Source organism: Paramormyrops kingsleyae, chromosome 16 (assembly GCF_048594095.1).
Source record: "Paramormyrops kingsleyae isolate MSU_618 chromosome 16, PKINGS_0.4, whole genome shotgun sequence".
In the NCBI taxonomy this organism is placed as follows: Eukaryota; Metazoa; Chordata; class Actinopteri; order Osteoglossiformes; family Mormyridae; genus Paramormyrops; species Paramormyrops kingsleyae.
In genome coordinates, this window is record NC_132812.1 from 33,367,224 (window position 1) to 33,392,324 (window position 25,101).

Consider the following 25,101-nt stretch of genomic DNA (forward strand, 5'->3'; position numbering starts at 1 on the left):
GGTTGCAGAATCATGAATATAGTGTAGTTTGTTCCTGCTCATCAAAAACGTGTTGAAAAACATAACATAATCCTTTTATTTTTTGAGGAAAAAAACAGCAAATATGCATATGTAATATGGATATAAAACATACATATCTTTCATCAGCAGTGCCACTACTGATTCTGCAAAATATACTCACATTGATAATGACTTGGTTTTCAAGAAATTTCCTGTACCTGTTTCATTGTAAATTTTACTTTATTGTGATGTTCAAAGGGATCATGACAAGATTTGAACCCTAACTTCCTCACCTAAGGTAACCATGTTGACTTCTTACTGAGGCTTGTGAAAATAAGTACAATGTTTATCTTCTAGGTAGAATAAACTAGGTGGCATTTCAAATGGAAGGTTGCCATCCTCTTAAGTTTGCATCTATAAGATCATGTTTGTATCCTCCTAACTGCAATCCATTTCTAGACTATTTCACATCTGGAAATATGTCCTTACTTTACTCTTCATTTGACCCTTTACTCAAATGAGAAGCAGTAATAATTAGTTTGAGGACTCTGTCCTCATTAATGTACCAGGAACCAATTACTTTCACATTAAATAAATAAGTTAAGGATTTCTATCGTGTCATCTTCTCATTAATGTTTTATATAGTTGGTTTTAAATCAGTTGCCACTTCTAGAACAAGTGGTTGATAGATAGATCTTTTTACAAAATATAAGAAACTTACAAGGAAATTACAAGGTCATAATATTTATGAATGTACTTTCAGTCTTACATTTGACTTCCTCCTGACAATTTATAATATGTAGTCAAAGACATTTAAAAACATAAAACTTAAAAATTTGATGATTTTAAAGGTCAGGATATGCATACAAATTTGTTCTAGGAAGTAATTTGTTTTGGGTGTCAGTTCCTAACTTCAGCAGTGTGATATTATGCTAGCAGCATCCTAGCATCCTAGCAGCATCCTAGTTACTGGTGCAGGTTGGGAGGTGATCCATCAACACCACCAACGAGGAAAATCTGACCCTCGACAAGAGTTTAGGAGTGGTACAGGTGGCGTGTTATGTCCTTCTTTTCTATCTTTCTATGTATTTTTTCTATCTGTTTGTTCATTCATTCATTCATTGGTAGAGTAGTTGTGGTCCATAAGAGCACATTGTTCAATGGCTTTTCATCTTACACTCACGCATTTACAATGATTTTCATAAAACATAGACATACATGATTTATGCATGACTTTTAAATGTCCCATTTGTAATGGACATATTCTCGGGGATCTGATATGATAACATAAGGACAATGCATATATCTTCCAGTATACATCTTAAAATATATATGAAAAATCATATTATAACTATTTTACAGTTTCGTATTTTTATTCCCCTTGGGGTGCAAATGAGGGCCAAATAAGATGTTTTGTCATCTTTTGTCCTTTCCTCTTAAACGAGCAATTTATATCACTTAATTTGTCTTAAAATAAATATATTTTTTAGACAAACCTTTTTCAACAGGTGGAAGACCACGGGTCCACTGCCTTCTTTGAAACCACTTCTTCGGTGTTATCAGTAGATCTGTTACCATGTGCAGTCTTATGAGGGTATGCCTGACCCTCATAACTCTTTGAGATATATTGTATTAAACTTTAGTGTGGTATTAAAATCTAAATCATAATGTATAACGAATGCTGCTGCCAAAGGATATATATCATGCAGAAGTATGTCAGCTAGCAGAAAAGAAATAGTTATACTTTTTTTTTTATTGATATGGCTCATAAATGCTAGCCAAAGATAGTTTTTTCACACTGAATTCCTTCCTTCTAGAAATTTTTAGAAGCATACTTCAAAGGACATATTTCCATGCAGCTTTGTGACTTTGACTTGGATGAGCCTTATATGCTTTTCATATGTATGAATAAAATTAATCTTGTGCCAGTAGTTTTCTGCAGCTTTGACTACTATCGTGTTATGCACACATCAAATATCTATGAATTGATTAGTTTTGACTGATGAGCAATCCTGTTTAAAGAGCTCATTGTGCCCAAGAGAGTATAACTGTGGTTCACATGTCTGACTGATGCGTTTTTATGTACACATGGTTTGATTATTGTTACAGTTCCTGTCTTATGTGAAATCGGTTTATGAATAAAAACAGCCGGAGTACTCTCCAGACAAAACAAGATTTGAGTAGGACCATCTCTCAGGGTAGCAATCCAATGATAAATTAAATGTTGTGTTTGTAATTAGGATAAACAGTGCTAAAGTCCCTTCATCTTCTGCTTTAGCGTAGTATAAAATACATAATGAGGAATTCACTGGTGAGTGCGTAAATTTTTCAGGTAACTACCTTCTAACCAAGACATTTCTCAGATCGATCGATTGATCGATCTATCTATTTATCTATCTATCTCTATCTATCTATCTGTTTGTTCCTGAATTAAAATTCTCCTTGTGTTATGTGAGTTTCTTCCAGACACTTTCCTACTGCGCTCCGAAGGCATGCACTTAGGTTAATTAGCATCTCTAAACTGCCTATAAATTACAAGCATATGTTGCCCTGTGATGTACTGGAATCCCATTGCTGGTGCACCGCTGTCTTGTGTGCTGAGTGGCATGGGATGGGATCCAGGCCCTCCTGGAATCCCATTGCTGGTGCACTGCTGTCTTGTGTGCTGAGTGGCATGGGATGGGATCCAGGCCCTCCTGGAATCCCATTGCTGGTGCACTGCTGTCTTGTGTGCTGAGTGGCATGGGATGGGATCCAGGCCCTCCTGTGACCCTGATCAAGATAAGCAGTTAAAAGATGGATTTATAGGAAAAGGTTGGCATGTTAGTAACTTAATTAGTAGGCAATAGCCGGTATCATGTCTCTACTACAAGGGCAATAAACTCATTAATTTTAATATGGTATAAATTAGTGTATACATGAGTGAGGCTCTCAGTGGGGGCAGTAAAGGGAGGAGGCTGGAAGACTAATGATGCAGGTGGAAGGTAGACAGCAAGTGGATGAGTTGATGTAGAAGGTGACTTCTCTCTCTGCCTTCCCTCAGGTGGTCCAGCACACTGAAGATCTCCATGTCAACCGAAGATGCCATCCTTCAGGATCTCAATATGCTGCGTGAGGAGCAGAATGATTGACAGCCACTCGACACTCAGGACTGAGCCGCTGATCTCAGAACAGCCCACACCCTTCTAAAGAAAGTGCTGTCTTAGCAGACATCACTCACCATAACCACACACTCTCTCTTCTCATTTATTGTTGTTCTACTCTGTTTTGCTCCTGCTCTTCCTTCTCCCAGGTCTGAACTTGGCAGGACCCCAGACCTTGGATAGATGCAGCATTAATGTCATGGACAGTAGAAGGAACCTGAGCAGCACAAACATGTCGTATGGCCTCAATGCTTTTGCAAAGACTTGAAGAAGCCATTTTGGCTCTTTAGGAGTGAAACTACAGAGTGTGACACTTCAGTGCTCTGTTACTCTTAAAGTTATGTGCAATTTTCCAAAAACTGTCCTCAGCTGGTGCTGTTTTCTTTGACTACATGCATTGCTAACCGTTATCGCTCATATACCTTTTAGCTAATGCAGTTAATTTTGTAGGTGCTATAAAAAATGAAGATTATATTCAGGTAACAACATATTCAGCATGTAGTCTGAGTTCACTAATGACCAACTTAAAATCAGTTGTTTGATGAAAGAAGTGAGTGCTTGTATGGTGCTCTTACCACAGCTCTTCTATACCTTTATACATTAAGAAAACTCTCCATCTTGTGTGGCAAACGGCTGTTTTGTTTTCTGCGTCCACTCGTTTGCTTCGTTGCTTATTCTAAGAGAATTGCCAAATATACACAGTCATAGCATGTTCAAAGTTATTTATTTGCACATCAAGTGAATATGTACTTAGAAAAACTATTTAAGATTAGAGTATATACAAATGAACACTAATACAACAACTATAATAATAATGATAATAATAATGATGATCTTTTGTTTGATGAAAAAGTTACTCATATCTTGTTGAATGGTGGTAAGACCACGGCTTTGGTTACCCCGATAAGCCAGTAACCCCACTTTGTAGTACAGGCCCCGCTTCGTAGCACAGGCCCCGCTTCGTAGCACAGGCCCCACTTCGTAGTACAGGCCACGGGTGTGCTAGTGGTTTAGATACATATAAGTATATTGGAGGTTTGCTGCAAACCTCATGGTGATTTGAGGAGAAGTCTTCAGAAATGACCAAGCTGATACACTTTTATAGCAACATGACGATAAATTTTAACATAATTTATTTCCTTTGATGGTCTAATGCTTTTGAACGGTATGTAGTGCCAGTCAACTCATTTGGTGTCAGAAGTAGCCACATACGGCACCTTCCTCAGCGCCCCCCACCCCCACCCCTGCCCCTAGCTAGGATGCCATGTGGATGCTGGCACACACTGGCAGTGGGTATGCACATTCTCTGACTAAGGCAAACTACTGTTTTATGGACCACAGGAAAGTCTTTATTTGGGCTGTCTTTAATCTTGCCCTGAGTAACCTGTTTCAGAAGGTGCTAAGTCTTTTGTTAATTAGTGATAATTAAGCCATCCTCTTGATTAAGATTGCTAAAGGGATTGTTATCTGAGTGCTGCAGTCTTTCACTTAAGATAGCATATGGGACTCTTGCCAGCTAAGGTGATTGGGAATAAGGTGATATAAGACACTAATTAAGTTTACTGAGGTACAGTTTCACAGGACTGTATTGGGGACAGCTCATCGACATTCAGGGCTTGTATAGTCCTGACAATCAAGAAGAAACGTCTGAAAGATAAATTACACCAGGACTCCACTGATAAGTGTATATGGCTTTCTTTGCCATTTTGGATGGAGGGATGTTTTCCAAATTCTTTTCATAAATGTCACCAGTGTACATCCAGGACCCCTTAAAAGGTTTATAACTAAAAACTGGGGGGCACTATTACAGTGTAGAGAAATTCCAGATATAACAGAAAGCAACTTCTTTATTTTATATAGTCTTGTGAAAAACATATTTAATATAGAATTCTTCAGAAAAAGGTGGCTAGTTGGTACGACTGTAGCTAAAAAGTCATAATTACATGTAAACCTGTATGCATTTATTAGTCCTTGACATTTATAAATCTATTATCTCTGTCTTACATAAGTGTTTGTGCACTAAAGGGGAAGTCTGTGGTCTAGTCAGGGTAAAAACAGAATTAAATTTTGTTCTACCTTGAGTTTATAGTTCCTGGGTGCTCTTATACAGTCAATGTGGCCTTAGCATTACATAGCCTAAAGAACGCCACAGAATGCTTAATTACTAATTAAAGACTGCTACCAATGACAACTCAAGACAGCATTCTGACATTAGATGAATGAAAAGTAATTCACTGGAATTTTTAAATTATTGTATTTTGCTATCAGAAATATTTGAAATGCAGTTTCCCAAAGTTGACCATCCTTTATGATATGCTGAATTATTGAGGTACTATATATGGATAAATCTTACTGTGAAAGCTGGTTGAAGATGGTATCAAGTAAATAATTATTTGTTCATGAAGGTTAGTTGCATCATGGGAACCTCAATCTATGTTTTATTGTAGCATTTTTGATCATTTCAGTACTAATTTCTACAAATTCAACGTTCAAGGCTAAACGTAGGTTTGACATGATTAGTTTGGGCATCGTTCACTGTGACTCAGATGGTAGGCTGGTAATTAGCACCAGCGATTAATCGAAGCACTCATGTGTGCTGGATGTATGTGGGATATATGCTGTTGTTAAAGTTCCTTCCTCGTTCTCTTCAAAGCGATTTTGAATTTTGCTGTTGCACAGACTGGAGACACCTGAAACCTTCCACATCAACCACAGCCAACTCCTAGCACGACTGTTTCCTTCCTGTGTTCAGATGCACAGACTACTCAGTGTTGTGGTTTTATTCACCTATGGCAATATTTCATGGAAAATTTCAAGATAACCCTTACAAAAGTGCAGTAAGTGATTATGCTGCTTTGTAATTGCATGAGCAAATCAATCCACATTTTATGCCTCATATTGTTCATTTTTGTAGCTGTTTTGGCATTAATGTGCACATTTCTACTGCTCTGGGTGCGGAAATGTCCTGGATTAAGTGTTCTGTTCCTTGTGTGACCCACTACAGCAGAAATGCTGTCATATCTATACTACACATGCCCATCAGTAAAATTACCAGCTGTACCTTGAAAAAGCAAACCCATTATGTGTTGCTGCTGTATCTGTTATTTGGTTGGGTTTTCCTGTGAATTAAATATAGCTCCTTTTTTTAATTGTTTGCAGGATAAAATAAGGAGTGTTTTGCGGTGTGCATTTGTTTTTTCAGCATTTTATAAAATACAGTAGAGCAATAAAGAATCATCTTACATCTTTTGGCTGGGGGATTCATCTTGATGAATGTTTCTGATCTGCATTACAGTTTGAGGTGCATCGTGATCAGTGAGACCAACTCACTGTGTCTGTCCTCGCCTGTGCATCCTCCATGTGCAGGACTGGGGGTCGTGCTCTCAGAAGCTGGTAATAAATCAGACAGCCAAACTCAGGAATAGTGAACTCCAAGCAGTTTAAAAATGTAACAGCATTAGACCTTTTAAATGGTATAAGAGCCATAGACCTCGAATTCAGTTGCAAAGAAAATATAAACATGAATATGGTTGACAAAGAGTGGAGGTGAGTGGGTGCTGCAGTGCTGCCGCTGAGGTCCAGACCCTGAGAGGGTGGGCTGATGCAGGTAACTGGATCAGTACACTGCACATTCCTCACCTTATTATTTTGACAGACTGGATGACTGTACTGTCAGCGCTCTGTGAGGTAACAGCCAAGAATGGGAGACAGAACAAAGACTTAAAAGGACATTATACTGGCAAAAAAAAATCTAAGATGCTTGAGTATAGTAAAGAGATTCAATATAATATTAGAATCATTCAAGAAAGGTAAACTCCATGCAATTAAGAAAATAAAACAGTAAAATATCATAGATTAATCTATTCTTATTTCAGATGGTTAAGGCAGTGAGACCTGTTTTCTAGAACAATCTTCTGAGGGTACGCTGAGTTCTCTCCACATGTGGATAAGCTGCTTACTCTGTAATCACTGACCAGTTGTACAGTGTAGTGAACATGTTCATTAGCAGTGTCCCTGAAAATACAAGAAAGAGCATGTGCAGAGTCTTGTGGGGGGTGGCAGGGTTGGGGGGATGTAGGTTGAAGGGCAGTTCAATGAGATTGCTTAGAGGGTACAAGTCAGTAGTGGACCCCCTTCCCCTCCTCCACAGTCTGAACATGAAAGCTTCACCAATGGTGTGTAGGGCGTCATTGAATATGTAAGTAGCAGTGCTTACTGGTCTCACAGTGTGAAGAACAGGACTTTGGAGAGGATTGATGTTAAGACAAACCACCTGCAAAGGTACTTTCTCATTGCAATGATGTAAGACAAATGTCTTAAAATTCTGTTTCATGTGTTGGGAACACACGACATAATAATTGTTCCATCCATCCATCCATCTATCTTCCAACCACTTATCATGGTTAGGTTCATGGAAAACCTGAAGCCGACCCTAGACAGCACAGGGCATGTGGTCCTCCCTTAAGGGAAGTCCAGTCCTTCACTGGCATATTGATTGCTGGTCCTATAAATTATGCTTCAATTATCCTAAACAATACAAAAAATATAACATTTTACCGAAGCCCAGCCCCACTGCACAAGTCCTGCAGAACAAGGAACCAACGCTGTCTGCTTCCAGGAGGGTCACCGTCCCCTCGCTGGTGCCACCACCTCTGACTCTGGCAGGCGTGTGGGTGGACATGTGGGTCATGTAAATGTTTGGATAGGCGTCTGGGACAGGGAGGTGTTGTGTAGGCCAGGGACAACTGGCTATTTCACTATTTTTAGTGATAAGGGAAGCAGCTGGACTTAAACCACTATCTTCTTTTTAACAGCTGAAAATTTAAAAGCTGTCTTCAGTCACCCGGAGTAGCCAGCTGTTGACTGAATGTAATATCTGCTAGTCTGCCCTATAGCATGCTCAATAATAATAATAATAAAAGTAATAATAATAATAACCTTTATTTTATGCACAGCAGTTCATAATGGGTACTGCAAACCACATTAAAATGTGTCATTTGCATAAATCAATATATGAAAAATATATATCTAAAAAATTACAGAGTGTATGTCTCCATGGCTGTCAGTGAAACAAGGCCAGGGGGAGGAATAATGGTTTGGATTCTCCGATTCTCCTGGTGCTTCTGATGTGAACATGTATGTGCGTCTGTCTGTGTGGAAGCATCAGTGGATTTGAATATTATGACCTGTGTCTGTCCTCAATATCTCCCTCGCCCTAGTTTACTGTCAGCAGCTGTTCTATATATCATTCTATAAATTAAAATCATGTAAGACTGTGTGTATATATATATATACAGTATACGTATGTCAGAGTGTGTAGTTATACTCCATGGACTTGGACTTGATTTGGATTCCCAAATCATTTAATTAATTTTATTCCCGCTTTTTATTTCTGTAGATATATATTATTTCCTACATATTTCTGTACATACATATAACACTTTTGGGGCTGAATTTTAAATTGGATGAATTTGAATATATTAAAAACTAATTATTACACAGCTATCATATCCCAGCTGGTTTCCATAGAAACTTTGTCTAAATTCCCCTAGTTGATATGAACAAATTGTTCCTATTAAAGTAAATTAAATATCTCTGTCCTCCTATATCGATCTATGTCTGCATTTAGCTTATTTTTATAGGGTTTGAATGAGGACATGTGCTGGCAAATAAACTGCCCCTCTACAATGACCACAGTCAAAGGCAAAGGACAGAACCAGATACATCCTGGTTTAGTCCAATAAAGCTTAGTTTCAGTCAGAAATAATTTTCATCGCTTATATATTAGTTTATGTAGCAGACATTTTTGTGCAATATGATGTACATGTGTGGCAGATAATACATCATGAGCATATGTCGCTCGTAGAGTCACTTTCGTGTCATGGCAGCACGGCAGGTCAACAAGTGCAAGCATTACAGCAAGAGCTATACAATACAATACAGACCTTCCAAGAACCCAATAGAAAAATCACTAGGTGCAAAAAAAACACCATTGGGACCAGATTCCTTCAAAAGGAAAAACACAAGACCATCCGGCATTGCCTACAGATGAAGGTGGAGCAGGTCTGAGGCTGGATGAACAAGGTGAGGTGTTTCCAGAAAACAAGGTTAGAAAGGCTCATCACCAGATGTGGATGGGTAGCTCATTCCACCATCGAGGAACCACCTATGAGAAGCATGGTGGCATTGGTGGCTTCATGGTTAGGGAAGTGCACTTGTAACTGAAAGATTGCAGGTCTGTATCCCCGACCAGCAAGGCACCACTGAGGTACCCTGAGCAAGGTACCGCCCCCAAGCACTGCTCCCCGGGCGCTGAATTAGCTACCCCTGCTATGTCACATATTGGTTAAATGCAGAGGACACATTTTGTTGTTGTGCACTGTGTGCTGTGGTGTGTCAACAATGACCATTGATAACTAAATTATACATTTAGAGGCTCGTTTTCTCATGGGATCTCCAGGTAGTGTTGATTGGCTGACCAAAGAGCTGTAGGTGTTGATGAATGAAGGTGGGTGCTGTTCCTTTAATGGCTCTGAAAGGCAGCATCCAAGGACATGAACTTGATGCAAACATCTATAGGGAGCCAATGTGGAGAAACAACAGCCAGTGTAACATGAGATCATTTTGGCTGGTTGAATGCCAGAAGTTATGCCGCATTTCTAATTATCTGCAGTAGTTAATGGCACAATCTGTTAGCACTGTCAATAAAAAGTTGCAGTAGTCTTGTCTTGAGATAACTAAGAGCTGACCTGCATAATCATAATAAACAGTTAAGGCCTTATCTACCATGTGTTATACAGAGAGAATCTACAAGACTGGGATATGCACTATATGGACAATCGCCACAGGTGTTTAAAATCAAGCACCTAGCCATACAGTCAGGTTAATAAACATTTGAGAAAGAATGGGTCGTTCTAAAAAGCTCAGTGAATTCCAACGTTTTACTGTCATAGAATGCCACCTTTGAAGACAACAAAGTAACAAGCAGGGTCACTGAGTTCTGAAGCACATAGTGCAGAAAGGTCAGTAGTGCTCTGTTGACTCAATAGCTGCAAAGTTCCAAACTTCCTCTGGCATTAACCCCAGCACAAAAACTCTGCCAGGAGCTTCATGGAATGGGTTTCCATGGCTGAGCAGCTGCATGCAAGCCTCACATCACCAAGTGTGATGCCAAGTGTCAAATGGAGTGGCGTAAAACACGCCACCACTGGACTCTAGAGCAGTGGAAATGTTTTGTGGAGTGACGAATCACACTTCTCTGCCTGGGAGTCTGATGAATGAATCTGGGTTTGGCAAATGCCAAGAGAACATTACCCACCTGGCTACATTATACCAACTGTTAAGTTTAGTGGAGATGGGATAATGGTTCCAGGAAAGGGAACTCTCAATGCTTCAGAATGCTAAGACATTTGAAATATTCTATGCTTCAAACTTTGTAATAACAGTTTGGGGAATGCCCTCTTCTGTTCCAACATGTACACAAAGCAAGGTCCATAAAGACATGGTTGGGCCAGTTTGGTATGGAACAATTTGACTGGCCTACACAGAGCTCTGACCTCATCCCCAGTTAATTTGGCTACTTCAATATTAGTTTAAATACTATAACTCATGGCCATACGTGGAAATTAATGAGAGAACATTTTAAAATGAATTTGAGAAAGCACTTCTTTACACAGCATGTAGTTGAGTATGGAATAGTCTTCCTGTTAGTGTAGCACAAGCTAAAACCCTGGGTTTTTTTAAATCAGAGCTAGATAAGATTTTAACAACTCTGAGCTATTAGATAACTTCTCCCCAAACGAGCTTGACGAGCCAAATTTCTTATGTTCTTATGAACACCTTTGGAATGAATTAGAATGAAAATTACAATCCATGCCTTCATGTCCAACATCAGTGCCTGACCTCACAAATTATCTGGATGAAAGCACAAAAATATCCACAGGCACACTGCAAAATCTTATGGAAAGCCTTCCCAGAAGAGTGGCAGCTGTTATAGCTGCAAAGGGGGGACCAGCTCCATATTGATGCCTACGGATTTAGAATGGAACGTAGATGTAATGGCCAGATGCCTCAATACTTTTGTCCATATTGTGTAGCTACAATGTGGTCAGCAAAGTACAGGTGGTCATCTATAAATTTTCAAATTCAAAGCACATAAAGACTTTTTAAGCAGACAAAAAAAGAATAAACCATCATTCATCTGTTCAGCCAGTTCTTATGTCAAATGATTTGCAGGCTACTGCAGACTTTGTCAGCCTTACATCTGGACATTTTCCTGAGATGAAGCCCATAGGTTTCACGTCTTAGTTTATCTTCATCTATAAGCACATTTGGTATGAATGAGCTCCACGATAGTGTCCTCCTCTGTATGTCCTCAGCACGTCTGCCAGTTAGGGCGGCTAGTTGCACTCGGGACGTCACATGAGTTCCCAGGGCTCCTCAGCTGTGATGCTCCCCTTGTCTTCATTAATCTTCCTTGCCCTGGTTTTCTGAAAATGTGGACATGTTTAATTTGCAGTACCTGTTTGTGGACGATCATTCTTGCGTTGAAAAGGGCTGAGAGTCTCCAGGGGAAGGGCCACTTTCTGACAGTAATGATATAAAATTCTACCACTATGAAGTACCGTACGTAACGAACGTCTCCTGCTAAATCCAGTAAATGTAAAACAGATGCATGATCAAAGTACACTTTCCAAAGAAAACTGAGTGCATATATTTCAATTCTTAGTTCCATAGATTTAAATACGCACTGTATATCTTTTTATTCCTCTGTTGTTTATAATGCCCCAACCATAAGACATATCTTTGAATACCCAGTTTAATTACAATCAATCTTATGAGCACCGATGCATTGACATATGGAGAAAAGTGGTGCATGAAATACTCCACGGGTACTTGTCTATATACTCACATCTCCCTTCGTCATTACGTGGGCAGATTGTTAAGGCTCTTCACCAATATAGAACAACTGAGAGTGTCCCCATATCTCCTGAAATGTTGATGTCTGTGTTCTGTCGTGTGCAGTAAAATGCATTTGTAAAGTCCACAATGATTCCTCACTGGAGAGGTCCTCTGAACCTGCATAATGAACACCGTGGTTCTATTTCTGTGTCAGACACAGAGCACATTTCTGGATAGACAGAATCAGCTTGTTTCAGATCTTTTAGTAATGACATTATAGTACTACCAGACAGACAATATAAAACTCCTCTAAGATACTACGTCAGTTAATCTCTTTCTATATCCTTATGCACACTTTCTTTGTGCAAAGTAAATTTTATTTATTTTTTTTGTTCTTATTGATTTATTCTGGTTCTGCTCTGGTTCTGGTTGGTGACTCTGACAACAATGCAGAGAAGATGCCATTGTTTTCGCCGTCGCCCTCTGGGGTAATGCAAACTTTACATACATAATATGTCTAGCCTACAATTGCTCCTTAATGCAAATGAATGCCAAAAGGTCATTGGCAGAGGTCATTGTATATCACACTTTGCATTGCAAATCACCTGTTTGAGCCATACTTCCTATCAATCAGACAGGGACACTTCCTTGGGATGGCATAGGGCTGAGGAGGGATATAGTTGGGTCTTGTCAGCCGCACTGCCTTGTGTGCCGGTGCCACTCTGATATGTTTCATGGGACGAACGTATCTGAACTGAACAGACGATGTTGAATGGTTCCCTAAGCCAGGCACAGGACTGACACCGTGATTTATCGCTGAATAATGCAGTGTATTAACAGGGCCTCGAAGTGGAAAAGACTTTCTTCACAAAGGTCACAGCAAATTATCAGGAATTTGCATTATACATTCAATATTCAATAAGCACCTCCTGGCTATGTGGCATCCATTCATTCTCCTTCTACTATTTAATCCCTGAGAATAGTATTCTTTATTTCTAAAATAATTTAAACCAGCACCAGTTTTTCAGCGTTTGTGTTACATAAATGTATAAACTGAGAGGGTCCTGTTGTTCTGCTCTTCTGAGCTGCATCGACAGTCATGTCATGATATTAATGGGTATATTTGTAAATTGTGTAGGTCTGTATGTGAACAGGACGTGCTGCTCCAGCCATGCTAGAACATTCAGTACTCTGTTGAGAAGGCACTGCTCAACACATCTCACCAGGGTCCCAAAAGGTGCTGCAGCAGATGCTGGATATGGACATCAGATAAAAGAATGAATTACAATGGTTAGTGCTGCAGCCGTTGCTGATGTGATCCACTCAGAATGCGATCCATGAGGGACAAATATGTACATGGTGCATCCAGCCTTTGGCAAATGAGGGAAATTGAAGCCTTATCTCACTTCAGGGGTAATAAGAACAAGAAAGGGCAGATGAGAGCTGATGAGAGATGACCTTGGTAGCCAAGGAGGAATCCAACTGTGAAGGCCAATCATCTTTCATCCACCGTGATCTTCTGACAAAATAATAGATGCGTGACATATGTCTGCATTAGGAATAACTGAAGTCGTGGATGAAGGCATAAACAGATGAATAGGAATTGGAGAAAAGCTTGATCTAGATTGGCTGAATGAAGAACAACGGCTTCATCATTTACCTCCGTAGCTGCTGGCACTGGTGACATTACAGCCGTTCCACACTGAGACCTTTAAATGCAAATCTAATTAGATGTCTCCAGAAAAACCAGGAACAGACAATGTGCAGGTGACCAGTACTTCATTTTCCCCCTGCTAGTGTCTCACAATAATCTGCCGCTTCCTTTCTCGGAGTTTGGTTGACAGTCCCCTGGCAGGCCTCTCGGGTCCCTGGTCAGTCTGCCCTGCCCAAACCCCACGGAATGTCATATTTAGTCATATTTTCCAGATCTGTGCTATGCCATTCTATTTATACCACCCGAGGTCTGAGCAGAGTGACCATGCCGGTCCTTTTATTTACAATAATTCCTAGTGTGAAATAAGGAGCTTATTTTATAATAGAAACATGCAAACATGCTGTGCCAATCAGATCAGTGATATTTGAAATGATGCTGTTTATGCTGTACTTTACATGAGCATTCCAGCTCTCTTGATACATTTTCTTTGTCTCGTATTAATGTTGTACCTCATTGTCTATTTTTGCTGCTCCTATCTCCCCCTCATTCTTCTCAGTGTAAAGCCCCTGACTACATAGCAGTGGGCTGTTTGATGTAACATTGATAGATGAGACAGGCATTCTTAATCACCTGCAGTCCCAGTAAACTTCGCTGACTTCATAAATGATGTTTACTACACTGCTCATGATTTGTTTGGAATCATCAATAGTCTATAGCTGTCTTTCTGTGATTACTAAAAATATTTCTGGCTGTACTTATAGTTGAAAAATAAGAATAAATGTTGGTTGTGGGAACATTCATGTACTGTCTTCAGCAATTTCATCTATATTTTTGTTTATGCATTTGTTCTCCCCTCAGAAATTATTTGTGTTCATTAATGTTACACGTGGAAATATTGGCATTGTTGTCTATTGAATCGGAATATAATGGGCTGCTGAAATTTGAAAGAAACCACATCATGCTGGCAAACTGTTTTTTTCTGAAGCCAGATAGGGTGACTGTCTCATGAAAATCCAGGGTTCATCTTATTTGCTGATTAAGAACATCGCAATATGTTACGATAAGGGACGGATCATGGTCACGATAAACAAACTGATTAAATGTTATTCATTTTTGTTATGCGTCATGGCTATTTTACATGCCTTAAATTTGATTATACTTTTCATTTTTAATAAGTAAGCATAGAGTATCCCACACTATTAGAAATACAGATATATCTCAGATACCATTGCTAAAGTTATTTTCCTTTTTATAATCGATTGTAACAGTATTTCTTCAGCAACAAGATTGTAATATACCATCCCAGGTGAGTGAAAATGTTACTGCTCATGTTTTATTCATCTGATTCTTAGTGTGTTCCCTGGATGCTCGGCAGATGCTATGGGTTTGTAGCCCTTTAATAATTTTCTAAAACTATATTTAATTTATCAGGAGCTTATATGTTATGGGAAAACATCCGTACAATGTGGATTAACAGCTCCCTGGGTGAATCAGAAATCCACAGTGTTCTGAATTGATTCCCCAAATTAGATTATTAAAATACTGTATAACAATGTCTTTTGTTATTATTGTTATTCTGCAGGAAAGCAGTTTCTGGTTGTTTTCCATTGAGAGCTAGACTGGATTTCGTGGTTTATGTCATGCAATCAGAGCAAGTCACACTCTTCTAATTTTGAGATTAAAGCTCTGCTTCCTGTTAAATCCTTAATGGGCAAATTTAAGACTCTAACATGAATTAAGCCACACCCTTATTTCACTGGGACTGCTATGTGAACTGGATTTTATTGGCCAGGGACAGAAGAATGCTGATTAGCTGGATATTGTTCTATGTCCCTTGTGGAGGCATCGGTCCAGCTGGGCTACGGCTGAAGTGTGTTCCGGAGGAGCTGTAGAGCAATGAGATCTATCCTGACTTTGTCGAGATGGACCAATGGTGATCCTAGCCTAGTGATGAAGCTTGTAGGGTGAGTCCATTGGCAAACAAATGACACAGACCTTAATAAATGAGTTGGATTGCTATAACAAGACCAAACAGTGAGCTCACTGCTCTCCCTCAAAGCCACCCAGGTCAGACTGGTAGCATCAAATTTTCCTCATCAACAAATGCTGTACAAGCCTCCTGTTACATGCTGTCTTTGAGGACATAAAAAAATATCAAACATATAAATTGTGTGATTGCACATGTGGTATCCGTCTGGTGAACACGTGCTATCAATCGGTGAGGGTTTCTCCAACTCACAAACTACTTTTCAGATTGATAGAGTTATTCCTTCCTGCTGTGACATAGAAGCTCCTAATGACTGTGCTTTCCAATTGCAGAATGGGAAAGGACACTGTGGCGGAGCGATATGGCTTGAAGGGAGTGAACTGCAGGTTGAAGTCCCATCTTCACACGCTTCCATTTTTTCATACTCCAGTGATTTCCAGTGATATCCACAGCCCCAATGTCCACTGAAACTGTCTTTAAGATCTCACCATCTGTAAGAATTTATTCAGTCTCTGCCATGGGTCCATGTGTGTGGCGTTTGCATGTTCTCCCCGTGTCGTCGTGGGGTTTCCTCTGGGAACTCCAGTTTTCCCCCACAGTCCAAAAACATGCTAAGGTTGAGTGAAGATATTTAATTGCCCATAGGTGTGCATATGTGAGTGAATGGTCTGTCTGTGGGCCCTGCGATGGGTTGGTGCCCCATCCTGGGTTATTCCCTGCCTTGTGCCCTGCGATGGGTTGGTGCCCCATCCTGGGTTATTCCCTGCCTTGCGCCCATAGGTTGCAGACACCCTGCGACCCTAAACAGGACAAGCGTTTGCAGAAAATCAATGGATGAATGAATGGATGGATAGTGTTCAAGAATTGGTCATTTAACTGAGCTGTGCTTCCTTTGGAAAAAACAAGGTTTCTTTTTCCATTCAACAATTCAAACATCTATCTGTCAGAAGTGCTAAAAAGTGGGGGGGGGGTGGTTAGGACGAGACCGAGGGCCACTACAACATAATTGGATTGGTCTGGGTTGGGGTCCCAATCTGATATGCTTTCATGGGCCCAAAATCTCTAGCGACACCCCTGCTATCTGTTTTTGGTTTGCTCAGAAGTTGAAAGCATTTAGATGAACATATAACTGTCTCGCATATTAGACTGCTCCCACATTATGGATTTATTATTATTATTATTATTATTATTATTATTATTATTATTATTATTATTATTATGTTTTGTTAGTGAACAAAATATTTATGACCATACCTGCTTTGCGAATCCGTGTCAAAGGCAAATGTTTTCTTTTCCAGTGAAAATGTTTTGCATACATGCCAACATTGCCGCATCACAGCTAAAGAAGTTAAATATTATTCCTTTGATGTTAATTAAGGTTCACCACTTCCTTATCATCTAAATTTGGAAATCATTGGAAAAATAAACATAGGTGTAAGCTAGCTCTCACGATCTCCGACATATTACACACCACAGCAGTAAGTCTTTCTATTCTATCTGCACCCGTGACAAGCACTGAGTGAGAGACTCGCGCTTAAATGGCCTTTACATCAGCAGAGTTCACTTGCAGCAAGATTCAAGATTCAAGATTCAAAGAACTTTATTAATCCCAAAGGGAAATTGCTTTGTCTTGGTTATACAAGACAAGAGGTCAGCAACGCCTATCGCAAAAGTACTTGTGGCCGCAATGGAAGGGAATGATATTCACAAGGTTTTCCTAAATATAAAGGTGCAACCCAGAAATGAATAATTTTATTCAATAACACCTGCATAGTCCTATTAGATAATGCACAATAGACCGAAAATGTCTATAACAGGATGAAAACATTCATGAGTTCCTCCCTAATTCCTCCCCAAAACAAAATATGTCAAAGGCATACACCCATATATATGCTTCAAAAGGTCAACTTTAGTTGACTCGGTTTGTGGAATGAATGATTATTACTCACTGGCCATAATAGCTTTTGGGGACCTTGGTTTCATTTACTCTCAGGTATTTCTTAGGATACTTTATCACAGTTGGATTTTGGGGGTGTGTAGTATTCAGCTTGTAAAAAAATGTTTTGACCTAAATAGTTCTGTTTCAAACAGGTGGTTTTGTATAACTATGAATAGTGAATTATGCCTCATTTCATAAAATACCAGCATACCCCACTGGCCTGGATAACTTTTATTTCGAGTTTCCTTGTCTTTGAGTTCTTATTAACTTTCGGTGCACAGATTGAGGAGATCTTGACATCATGCCAGTATCTTGACAGGTGGGTCAAAGCTCTCATCATGATTAGTAGGAGGCCCCAGTCTTTCCCTTCCCTTCTCTGGGAAAATCCCAACGTAAACTCCAGCACTAAAACCAATTGCATTGCTATTTTATAGACGACAGATTTATCAAACTTATATTTATATACAAAAACATTAAAATGCCACAAGCAATGCATGTATAAGTAGTGAGAACGGCGAGCACTAGGAAAATGTTCCCAAGGGATTCATTGGGAAAGTGCTAATTTATTTTCACAACATTTGTGTCATTTTCATTTTTATAGAGCACGCTTAGCATCTATAACTGCAGCTGCAAAATCTATTTTCTTTTTTCCATTCTATTTACATTAAATATAAAATTACGTAAAGTTGGCATAACCTGTGGCAATGTTTATTGTGTAAAAATAAATACTTTGCAGGAGGTAGCTTATTGTACAAATTGAAATGTCCCGATCAAATTCTGAAATTCCCAATGATGGACTGGAATTCCATGCAACCTCTGCCTTGATCCCTATTCTGCCTTGGAATGAAAAAAAAGCTTGCAGTTGATCACCAACCAATAATGTTCTACATTCACTTGGTGTAAGCAGAAGAATTAATTTATTGTGTACTTTTATCCAAAGTGATATGCAATGGGAAGCAGGGCCAGCCATTTGCAGGAGTAGGGACTTTAGTCAGGGGTCCAACAGTGAAATCACTCTGCTAGCTGGGGGATCTGAACCAGTGACCTTCTGATTACAGTCACTGTGTCCTAGTTGGCGGAGCCACACACCGCCCCCTGCTGCTGCGTTTCCATATTAAGAACATAAGAAATTCACAAACAAGAGGAGGCCATTCAGCCCATCAAGCTCATTTGGGAGAACTCAGCTAATAATTATATGCAAATTATGTGCGTATTTTTACATACATACTTTCTGGGGGAAAAACAACTGTGATTTTAAACATATTGTTTTCCATTAGAGCATGATAGTCCAGAGATGAACAAAACTGATTGTCCACTCTTACTTTACGGTCACTACCTCCATAAATCTTTTTGATTAAAAGCCTAGATTTTACCCTGTCAAAATTCTGCATGAGAAGAGTTGAGATATTAGTGGGTATTGAATATGTTTAGTGTCTAATATTAGTTTAGTGTTTATCTTGTGGACCGTCTCCCCTATGTATTTATCAGAAATTCCTGTTGATACACCTCATTACATAAAGTAGTCAAAGCAAACATGAGAACTGGTTAAAACCGGTATTGATTTAGAGGTAGAACTCATTCCATATACAACATCGGTTTTTATGGTTGAGAACTATAACCTTGGCTATTTTGTACAATGTCAATTCCTATGTACCATCACCCATCCATTCCCCAGTAGTTAAATACATTTCTTTTTTCTAATTTAAGCACCTGTGTGTTAGTCCATCCATCCATCATCCATCAGCTTTTCCAGGTCGGGTCGCGAGGGCAGCAGTCTAAGCAGGGAAACCCAGACTTCCCTCTCCCCGGCCACTTCGTCCAGCTCCTCTGGGGGAATCCCGAGGCGTTCCCAGGCCAGCCGAGAGACATAGTCCCTCCAGCATGTCCTGGATCTTCCCTGGGGCCTCCTCCCAGTGGGACATGCCCGGAACACCTCACCAGGGAGGCGTCCAGGAGGCATCCTAAGCAGATGCCCGAGCCACCTCATCTGGCTCCTCTCGATGCGGAGGAGCAGCAGCTCTACTCTGAGTCCCTCCCGAATGACCGAGCTCCTCACCTTATCTCTAAGGGAGAGCCCAGCCACCCTGCGGAGGAAACCCATTTCAGTTGCTTGCACTCGCGATCTCGTTCTTTTGGTCACTACCCACAGCTCGTGACCATAGGTGAGGGTAGGAACGTAGATCCATTGGTAAATCGAGAGCTTTGCTTTTTGGCTCAGCTCCTTCTTCACCATGACAGACCGATGCAGCGCCCGCATCACTGCTGACGCTGCACCGATCCACCTGTTGATCTCCCGCTCCATCCTTCCCTCACTCGTGAACAAGACCCCGAGATTAAGACTTAAACTGTTAAATACATTTATTTTTTCTAATTCAAGCACCTGAGTGTTAGTTACCTTTACAATTGTTGTATTAAAACTGCACTCATTTTAAGGGCTTGTTGACCAATTTTAATGGTATGTTACTAGGGTTTCTACCTCATTCCCATAAAATCCAGTACACCCAGTCATTGACACGCCACGATCAGGAAATACAACTAATAACACAACAGTACAAGAAGTATTATCAGTAACAACACTACAAGGGGCTATATATAGCTGCCCGCAAGCATACTGGGATATACAAATACCACCAGCACTGCAATATCGCACATAGCGGCAGCATTCCAAAGGCTTATTTTAGGTCTCTTTGATAGGGAAATTGATAAGGACATTCTGTGTCCAAAATCCTGGATCGTCCCCTGAAATCTCAGAGAGGTGTGCACCCTATTTGTGATATTCACCATCTATGAAATTACAGTATCTGATTTGTTAATGATAGTGGAATGCTTATTGTCCTTAAAGAATATGTTTTTTACTTATGTCAAATCCATTCATAAAATATATTGCATTCAATGCATCTATTAAATGTTTATCCCACGAGACTAACTTGAAAATCACATAATAGCAGGAAATTAGAGTACTGATCACAAAGAGGAATCAATGAAAAAAGCATCATGTCTTGCAGTCAGGGCCAGTCTAAATCCATGTGGCACCTGAGATGAGCTTCTGTAATGATTTAATCAGTAATCATTTATCTGATTCTCCCCTGGCCAATGAATGACTGAGGTGCGTTTGCATCACAGAACGGACTGTCCCCATTGTTTCAATTTTTGGGTGGTACACGTCCTCATGATCGGCCCTCAGATGTGGTCTGTGCACCCAACCATTGCAGTGAAAATTATGTGACAACAGCTGCATGTTACAGTGCATCCGTGTCCGCAGTAGGTATGAACCAGCCCTAACTTGGTGCCCCTCAGAAGTCTAATGAGCCTCTGAGATTGACCAGTCCTGTTTGCAGTCAGTGGGAGCCATTTTCGAACTTGGTAAATAGGACGCAACAAAGAGACTACTAAATAGACAATATACATAGGACTACTCATTTAGACTATATTAACACCCAGCTCAAAGTGTACATTCTGCGTGTCTTTTTCCAAACACCATTCATCTGCTCTGTAGGCTTGCCACCTTTTAGCCCCGGTATGCATAACTCAGCCACAATCACAAATAAAATGAAACAAATAAAAATGAACCGCAGCGATATTTTACCTTGTGAGAAATACGTGTCTACGGCTGATAAAATCCAGCACACCACATTTTTGGTGGGGAACAGCTCAGACTAGGGCGTGAATATACTGCTGGTACCATGTGTGATTTTTTCAGCCGTGTTCTTTATGTATAACCTGCATGATGTACTATCGCCCCCCCCCCCCCATCCCCTTACTCCCAAAGAGCTAATGAGCAGGACACACCCGGGTCTGATTTATCTCTCTTTTTATGTTGGTTTTTGTGATGTGATTTTGTCCAGGGTAAAGGCCTTTCTGCAGCCATTTCAGAGACGGTGTAAGAATTATGGGCTTGGGCGTAATTGCAGTCAAACTGCCCCCTGATGCCAAAATAATAACACTGCTTGACCAGCCACCCAGGACCCTTTTCACCGTGTATCTGCAACCCTGTTTTCAGGTCACCTTTGCTGTCATTTTTTTTTTTGGTTTACCATAAAGATCCCCCTTGCTTCGTGTTTACATCAAATGTTCTTGGAACCAACCTACCTGCCTAGGCTGTAATAGTGAACAAATACAGAGAGAAAAGAGCTCAGTATACAGATAAAACACACAAGGCTTTCAAAAGGCTCATTTAAGTTACAGTGGACGTAGCAATTTTTCTCAGGTGCACATGGACAATATTTGTCTGTTTTTTTTAAAAAACAATGGCATTTCATAATTTTCATTCAGTTTTTTGTTTGTCACTAGTTTATCTACCAAATTCTCCAGCTTCCTTTATTCAAGATTTTAAGTTTTACACGTGCTGTGTCACTTGGTCCTCGATTGTATTAATTACTGTAGCTATTTTCAGCTAAATTTGCCTGCCAAAGCACATAGAGGACTTCATAAAAGCACATTTCTGTTTGAACCACCTCACATAATTACTCGATCATCAAATAACTATTTTTATATGCACCCCCACAAATATGGACATGAGCGAGCCAATAAAAAAATCTTTAATTTCTGTCATAGCCACATGATCATAATTTGTTATTATTGTATTTATTTTCCATGAGTTTGGCATTAAAATCAATAATATGCTAAATAATTTAAATATTTAAACATTTTATTTCATTTTCATGTCTTATACAGAAAATAACCAAATTCATTTAATAAATCTCAATACTAACATAAAACCCATGTCATAAATAAAGACTTCTAGAACATTCACAAAAACTTGCACAAATAATCGGATTGTATAATTAGCAATATAACACTAGCTAGACCTTTTCACTTTATGCCCATTTTTGAACTGAAATTGGAGATTGATAAATATTATATTTATTAGTCCTTATCTTGCTCTTAAGGGTCAAATACATTTTGATTTTTTTTAAGCCAGAGATGGAAAATGAACAGTTACCTCCCCACGTTTACTCTGGTGGGTTTCACAAAGGAACATGGTACTGTATGACCATCCAGTGGAAGGACAATGCTGCCTGGTTCACCTGTTTTATATGTGCGGAGCTACTGCTGGACAGAACACAGCAGATGACAGGAAAGGGGAACGTTTACAGCTTTAAAATTGTCATATTAACAATCACTAATCTGAACAGGGGAAACCTGAGCATTTTTTAAGTCATTAGGCTGTTTTCTGAGATAAATTAGTTTTCCTTAAGGCTTGACCATGGCTATATACGAGTGTTTTTTTCCAGTTAATCCATCCATCTTCTAACCACTTATCCAAGACAGCGGTCTGGGGGGAGGGGCCATTTCCATACAGCATTGGGCACAAGGCAGGGGCACGTCCTGGATGGGATGCCGCACACACAACCAACAACACACTGTGGGCAATTTACATACGGCTTCGGTCTGCAGGAGAAAAACAGAACTCAGAGCAAAGCCACGTAACCCAGAAAACATACAAGCTACACACAAAGCAGAAGTGGGATCAGTACTGCTGTCTAAAGAGGTGGATTACTACCCACTGAGTCACCGTTCTGTCCTTTTTGTTAATGATGACCAATGACCAAAGTTCAAACTCGCCCTCAGCAAATGCAGCTGATCTTTCACTCCTCATAGTTTGAGGTGAATATCCTTTCTGAAATCCTTAGGGTGTGCATGCACAGCTCAGAGAACCTAGTCAAATATTTTTTGGTCAGGTCCCCTGGATGGTCTATGATAGGAGAAGGGGTTTGTTAACAAATTCATTGATACTTCTGAAGAGTGGATTCAGAGTTGGTTGCTCCTGGATTTTTGAAGGTGACTCTAAATAAATTCTTTCCAGGTATTAAACTAGAGGAATCATTGCAGGAGCTTGTGGGTGAACTGTAAGTCAGGTTTGAAATTCTGCCTTCTTTCTGACTTCAGTATTTCACAGATGTGCTGACATCCTGCTAAGGTGTTTGTCAGAGGGCAGTGGGCTCTCATCAGGGTAATGAGCTCTGCTTTGTCTTGGAATGAAGGATATGATCCAGGATGCACAAAGGTTACTCGCCTGTAATTGCACCACTTTAAGAGAGATTAATTCCTGTTTCATCCCCTGTCTGTACAAAGAACACCAGTATTGTGTGTGCGTGATTGTCCAAAGTTAAAAACTAACCATTTGCTAAACAAAAGCAAGCAAAAAGGTAATTGCAGTATTGTTGTACTTAAAATGCTATTATATTTTGGCTTTCATTAACTAATAAAAAATGTTTTGAACCAAACATAACATTAAACGGAAATAAGAATTCCTGCATGAATATAAATTAAATAGTACATATTTGAGATCAATTTTGGTTTCTAGAATTGGTGTTATTTGAATGCATTAAGAAAAGTAATTCTGTAAATGTAAAGTATATTGATTAAATGATATTTAGTTTTAAAAATGACAGTACAATATGCCGTTGATAAATAAGAGAAAATGTACTAGAATGTGTAGTCAATGAGAATTAATTTCTGTCCTGAGGTGAAAAAAATTACGTAGAACTGTGAAAGCTACAGAGCATGGATAGTTTCCAAGTTTCCAGTTTCCAAGGAAACATCATAGGTATTGACATTCTCAAGATTTTGACTGTTTCTGTTTCTCTTACATTTCAGCATTTCTAGACAATAACACATTTTTGTAAATATGAATCGTTGTCTTTCTCCACCTCATTTCTAATCGTAATAGTGTCAGGGTCAGCCCCTGTTGTCCCACTCTGTGTCCCTTCCCTGTTTGGCCAGCAGGTGTTGCTGGTCATCTCGTCCCTCGTGTTGTCAGTCTTTGTGTTTTCCCCAGTTATGTGTTTGACTACATAGCTCAATACATTGAGCATGTGGCTGCCTGTGATCTTTGTCTTATGTACGAATCCCGCTTCCTCTCTTTTCGTAGATTTTGTTACCTTGTGTTTCAATTGTATCAGTTTTCTAGTCCCTGTGTTTCATTTGTATTCGGTTTTGGTTTTTGCTCTTGATTGTGTTTTTATCTGTCTAATTCCCCAGTGTTAGATTCTGTTTCCCTGTTTCTTACTTCTTAGTTTCCCTGTTTTAGTTCCTTTGAGTTATTAGTTTCACCTGTGCCCTGTTTCCCTGCTCTTTGTTAATTAGCCTCACCTGTCCCGTGTTAGTCTCGTTACCCCTTAGTATTTTAGTCCCTGCTTCTGTCCAGTTCCCCTGTGGTTCGTTCTTTGATGTTTATGATAGTTGTTAGTGTAGTTTTGGGTATTCTGTTAGTAGCCTGCCTCCTTCCCTCCCTCCCTTTGTAAATTTAGTCTTTGTTTATCCCCTTTTGGTTTTGTAGTGTTTTCTGTTTTCTTAAATAAACCCCTCGTCCCCCTTTGTGCCTGCACCATGCGGTGTCCTCGCTCCAAACTCGCCCGGATCCATGACAAATAGATTTTTTTTTCCAATATTTCAAGCATATAGTTTTGTGTTGCTTTTATTGATAGCGATATTTAGATATATAGGTAAATACAACCTCAGATGAACAAGATAT

General features: G+C 39.7%; 1 protein-coding gene across 5 annotated transcripts in view; it reads left to right on the forward strand.

The window, feature by feature from the left end:
- LOC111843647 (unconventional myosin-XVI-like) overlaps window positions 1-6,387 on the forward strand; it is a 118,346-nt gene extending 111,959 nt beyond the window's left edge. For all 5 annotated transcript variants that reach the window (XM_072700900.1, XM_072700897.1, XM_072700896.1 and 2 more), the window contains one exon: window positions 3,044-6,387. The gene's annotated coding sequence lies outside the window, so the exon portion shown is untranslated. The remainder of the gene's footprint in view (window positions 1-3,043) is intronic.
- Window positions 6,388-25,101: the final 18,714 nt, after the last annotated feature.